This window comes from Enhydra lutris, unplaced genomic scaffold (assembly GCF_002288905.1).
Source record: "Enhydra lutris kenyoni isolate GAN:26980312 unplaced genomic scaffold, ASM228890v2 scaffoldscaffold2, whole genome shotgun sequence".
In the NCBI taxonomy this organism is placed as follows: Eukaryota; Metazoa; Chordata; class Mammalia; order Carnivora; family Mustelidae; genus Enhydra; species Enhydra lutris.
Window position 1 is genome coordinate 33,720,105 of NW_019154086.1, and position 5,576 is coordinate 33,725,680.

At 37.5% G+C, this 5,576-nt stretch overlaps 1 protein-coding gene across 2 annotated transcripts in view; it reads left to right on the forward strand.

The window, feature by feature from the left end:
• The window catches only part of LOC111149968 (phospholipase C eta 1), a 183,021-nt gene that overhangs the window by 27,702 nt on the left and 149,743 nt on the right, over positions 1–5,576 (forward strand). The gene's annotated exons all lie outside the window — the stretch shown is intronic.

Genomic DNA, 5,576 nt, shown 5'->3' on the forward strand with positions numbered 1-5,576 from the left:
GTCTGTCTACCTGTCTCTGTAAAGAAGTTGATAAAACATGCAAATAAATGCTTATGCATATTTTAGGGAAAACTGGACTTTAATAATATGCCGGTTCATTCACTAAAACTGGCTTTTTCAGACCCATTCTCGCTACTTAACTTGCCCACAGGGATGTGATTTTTACCTGAGAAGTAGCCATCACTGCTCAAGTATTTAGAAACTGTCACCTCTTTCATTCTAAGTTGGAAACCTTCCAGTCTCTTCTATAATCATGGCTATGTTTGTGTGTGGAATAAGGACAGACATCAAGGAAAACCTTCAACACTGTCAGTAATCTGTGCTTACCTGGACTGGCACGAAAGTAGTGTGCTATGGAGAAGAGCACAGATAGCTTCCTTTTTAATGGATTGCTTTTGCCTCCAGTGGAGTGATCTTTGCTTCTGAGAGTGTGCGTGTCTGTGTGTGTGCTTCTGTGTTTCTGTGTGTGTGTGTGTGTGTGTGTGTGTGTGTGTGTGTGTGTGCATGTTCATTTTCTGCATTCAGCCTGCGTCACTACCCTGGTAATCTGTGTTTCTCAATGGCCCCTTGTAGGTGAGGAGGGTTTTTCTTTGAAGGCTAAAGAGCTCCACTTCCCAGACATAAAATGTGCACAATGCCTTGAGGGTTTTAAGCCCTGCGCTAAGCATGCATGTCTCATACCCAAACTAGCCACAGCGCCTGCATTCCCACAATAGCGGCAGCCCTGAGCAGATGCTTCCAGTGCTCTTATCTGGCTGTGCTTTTCACTTTGGGACAAAGTTCTGTAATCATATCTCCCGGATTTATTTTCTCCACACCGTAAAGCCTGAATTGTGAAGATCGCATCATGCCATAAAGGGCAGCATGAGCCAAGTTCTTGGGGCTGCTGAGGATTTCTTTGCCTTTTTTTTTTTTTTTCCTCTTCTCCTTTCTGGAGATGTGTATCAGAAAAAGGCTTTGCCTTTAGAGAGGAATTTGACTGCTCTTGCCAATAATGTGTAAGAGTATTAAATTTAATGGCAGACCTTGAAGTATATAAAAACTTAAGTCCAGAAAAAGGTAAGAGTCATACTACTAATTTTAAGGTAAGTGGAATGGTCCTAGTGAAAGATGGGATGGATACATTTGTGATTTTATTTTCTGTTAAGTTTAAATATTTATTTGAACTCTTGACAGCCTATTTGAGATAGTCTATTTCAGTCTGAGATAAAAAGGTAAAGTATTTTTGATGAGGCGAAGTGGTTTTTGTTTTTTTTTTGTTTTTTTTCCCCTGGCAAATGTAGACTTCTGTAACAGTAAAATTTTCAGGCTGATGAATAGGAAGCTCATTGTAATGAAGTGGTCAGTGGCAAAACCACTGTATTCTTAGGTTGCAAGTCAAGGATGTAGATATGCCTAAAAATTGTATGTGTCTGACACCCATGAACAGTGAGCTTTAATGTAAACATTTCAAGTCTTACTCAGTTTGAGTCACGAGTAAAGCTGTATTTTAACTTTCTACAATAATCTGGACAGAATGTATTTGTATCAGTTAAAAAGGGTCGTGTACGGTGAAAATAATTAGCTTTATAAAATGACACGGTATAAGTATTCAGCATAGATAAAATGGAGGCAGAATCCATGTATCATGTTCTTAGAATCTGTCAGCTCCTGTAGCATGAGAGAAGCATTTGAAAGTATGAGTGAGGAGATCAGAATTTAAATTATATGGAGATTGCTCTTGAATTATAAGAAATACTCCTGCCTGGTCAGACAGAATAAATGACATGTCAAGAAATGTCTTCCAAACTTGTCTTCCAACTGAAATTCGTCTGTCATTTCAGGTTATTCATGTGGGTCTACTTAGATGTAACTTTATCATGTCAGTGCTCCTTGTGAGAGCCTGTCTGGAGACTGTTGCTAGTTTATGGTATCAACTTCAGTGTGTCATGTTCACGGTTCCAGCCTTGATGCCTGCTTTTTATTCAAAATATGAATTAGACCATGGATGAGATTTCCAGAGCACAGCTGAGTTTTCTAAGCCTGGGAAGGACCTTTTACATAGAAATAGGGTAGGATTTGGGAATTTGGATAACTCAATATGCAGTTTGTCAGAAGGATTTTCCATTTAGAGTTTTGTCTTAATATGTTTGGAAACTCTCCTGTATGCTGAATGCAGGAGTAAGTTGAAATGCATAGCATACTATGAGGACTGTTTGGCTTTGCACATCACAGAAATAAGGATGGAAAGGACTTCCATTACTTTTACCATAAAAGTAATCTCTAAGATTGAATTAAAGTGAAACATTATGGCAATTTGAGTGAATTTTTCTAGTCATCTAAGCTTGTAAAATGGATGAATGTGAGGTGTCTTGTTTCAGGGACGATGTTTTCACGTACAGATAGTCTTATCTTTTTTTCATGAGCATATATTTCATATTTTACTTATTTTTACTTATTTTAATGATTCATTTTGCTGAGCGAAAAATTTTCTGTACTGACTGCCCATATTGGCATTAATCTTAGTGGATGGCAAGACTATTTTTAAAGAAATCTTTCTTCTGCATTCCAGGACAGTTTTAAGTGAAATATCTTAAATTATACAGATCAGTTCCATTTCAGAATGTAAAACTGGTAGATTCTAATTTTCATCAAATCTGAATTGTATTTATTATTAAACAATGTTAGTGGAAGTGGTTTCGATTGATGGGTATATAAAGTTGAAAAATGTTCATTCAGATCCAGAAAGATCAAAGAGAAGAAACCCGAGTTTTGATGGCATATCCCTAGTCTTAAAACTGTATATTAAGTATAAAACTCAATGGTTGCTCCTACATTGTGTATTTATGCATTAACTTAGGAAAATATTATTAGTCTCAAATTTTGGTATAATGTACTAAGCCTCTGAGCTGGAAGTCATCTCAGTGTTTCTTAAAACACTCAAAAATTGTAAGGTACTTGAACTGCAACATAAAAACAGCAGTCAGAGGAATCTTCAGGCATGTAAGGTGAATGTTTTTAGAATCTTATTATGTCTACGAACCCCAGCCTCCCTTTCAGCAATAAGAACTAATACTAGTTCTTACTTCACAAGGTTGTTATAAGAATTACTGGTATAACGCCTCTGAAAGCATTTGGAAGATGGAAAGGCCCCAGAAATATAAGATGATCTAATTCTAGAAATAAGGGTAATGCACATCTCATCTACTTTAATTGAAGAGAAATTGTATTTGTTCTAGAGTGCAAATAAAAAATGTTGACCTAGAACCTTGGTACCATCTGCTACTAATTTTCCCCTTGGCTTAGTATAACCTACATGACAGCAGTGTGCACACTGTGTATTGAATGTCCTATGCTGATGTCAGTGTAGGAATGAGTCCTAGATTTCTAGAGCAGAAAGAAACCATAGCCACCTTACTCTTTTAAGGAGAAAAAAATAGGCTACACATTTTTTTCTCTAAGACATGAAATAGATTTTTGGCTGGAATTGAGCTCTCCAGTTCCCAGATCATGATGGCTGGACCTACTGTATTTAATCATACAGATTTTTGCTTTTAGGAGATGCTGAGCATTTTAGATACTTGTGATTTCTGTCTTTATGTCATTTGAATTCTTTGTACAAGGGAGGGAAAATCGAGAGTTTCTCATGGAATCCATAACTGTTAATAAATAGTTGGTACAAAGATATGTTGAATGCTTAATATAACAAGGGCTAGTGGGGGACATGAAAAGTGAATAAAAGTATTAACCTTTTTTTCGGTAATTCATAGTATAGTACAAGGACATGCTTCTATCATGTAATTATGGTAGCACCATAATAGAGGAACATTCCAGTGGTAGCTTGAGTGTGGAGAAGTAAGCAAGGGATTTCTGGAGGTAATATTTGAGCTAAGCCTTGAGGAATAAGAAGGATTATATCTTGTAGATAAACAAGGATTGAAGATGAGGAAGTAGGCAAGGGCAGAGTGTCATAATAAAGACCTCATAATCCGGGCTAAGAAATTTGGACGTTATCTCTCCCTGCCCCCTCCCCTCGCCCTACCTAAGGGAGAAGGTTTTAAGCTGGGGAGAGATTAATGTGATTTGAATTTCAGAAGGATCTCTGACAACAGTTTAGAGACTGGGGGCGGGGGGTGGGGGGGGGCAGAGATGAGACTAGTGCAAGGGAGACCAGAAGGCTTTTGCAGTAAATAGGTGAGGGTACAGTGGTCTCAACTTTCTGAGCTTAGACCTTTCATGAGAAAATACTGGACTCTGAAGTTGACATTGGTGTCCTTTGCCCCAATCAAAGCTGCCCTTTGATTGCTTTTTCCTCTGTATGCACATTTTGTCCAATTACTGTCTTGCAATTGGAATATATTAGCTACAAGTAGGTAATTACCTGATGTGAAATATAACATTTCTGCTCTTACTAAGTTTGCAAACTCTTGTTATTAGACAGGATTTTGCCTGATTATGAGTAGCTCTGTTTTTCTTTTTTAAAAATTTTTATTTATTTATTTGAGAAAGCGAGAGAGAACATGGAAGTGGGAGAGGAAGAAGGAGGCTTCCCACCAAGCAGGGAGCCAGATATGGGGCTTGATTCTAGGAACTTGGGATCATGACCTGAGCTGAAGGCAGGCACTTAACTGAATGAGCCACCCAGGTGCCCCTCTTTTTTTCTTCTACAGAGAACGAGAAATGTTTTCCCTAAGAAGCTCAGAGCCCTCCAACTCAAACTTTTTTAGGTTATAAGACATTGATTTGAATGTTGTCATGCTGCTTGTGTCATCAGTCCAAATATAACAGTAGGGAGGTCAGTGGCCATATCTTGGTATTTAATTTTGTTCAAAATTACTATTTCCCTATTTAATGAAGAAGGTGAAGCTCATGATACTGTGTACTTTATTCTTTTTCATAGATCAATTAGTCTAGTTCTGAACTACCTAGTAGAGTGAGTTCTTTATCATTGTTCTTATTTGGCTTTTCTTTTTCTTTTCTTTTCATATATTTTCTGTTCTAGATAAATTTTAGAAATAGACTGAATAGTCTCCAAAGTAATTCTGTTTTTTTTTTTTTTTTTTTTAATTGGAATTGCACTGATTATGGAATAACTGAGGTGAATCACTAACTTTAAGACACTGTGCCTTTCAGGAACATAGTAGGACTCACTAAATTTTAAGTCTTTTTGTATGTCAGTAAAGATTTCGAGGTTTTTTTTTTTTTTCAAAGATTTATTTGAGAGGGAGAGAGAGATAGTGTGAGAGCATGAGTGGAGGGGAGGGGTGATTGAGCAGATTCCCTGCTGAGCATGGAGTCTGACGTGGGGCTCCACTCATGGCTCATACCCAGGACCCTGGAATCACGATCTGAACTGAAACCAAGAGTCAGACTCTTAACCGGCTGAGCTACCCAGGTGCCCCTAGAGTTATTTTTCTTCATGTAAGTTGTCTATATTTCTTGTCAAGTTAATACTTGTGGTGGTTTTAGTTGGTATTGTGAATAGATTTTTGTCAGTTGTATTCTCTCCTTCCTTCCTTCCTTTCTTCCTTCCTTCCTTCCTTTTTTACAGGGAAAATAACTTTATTTTCTTTGGGGGTATGGGTAGATGTCTAGTC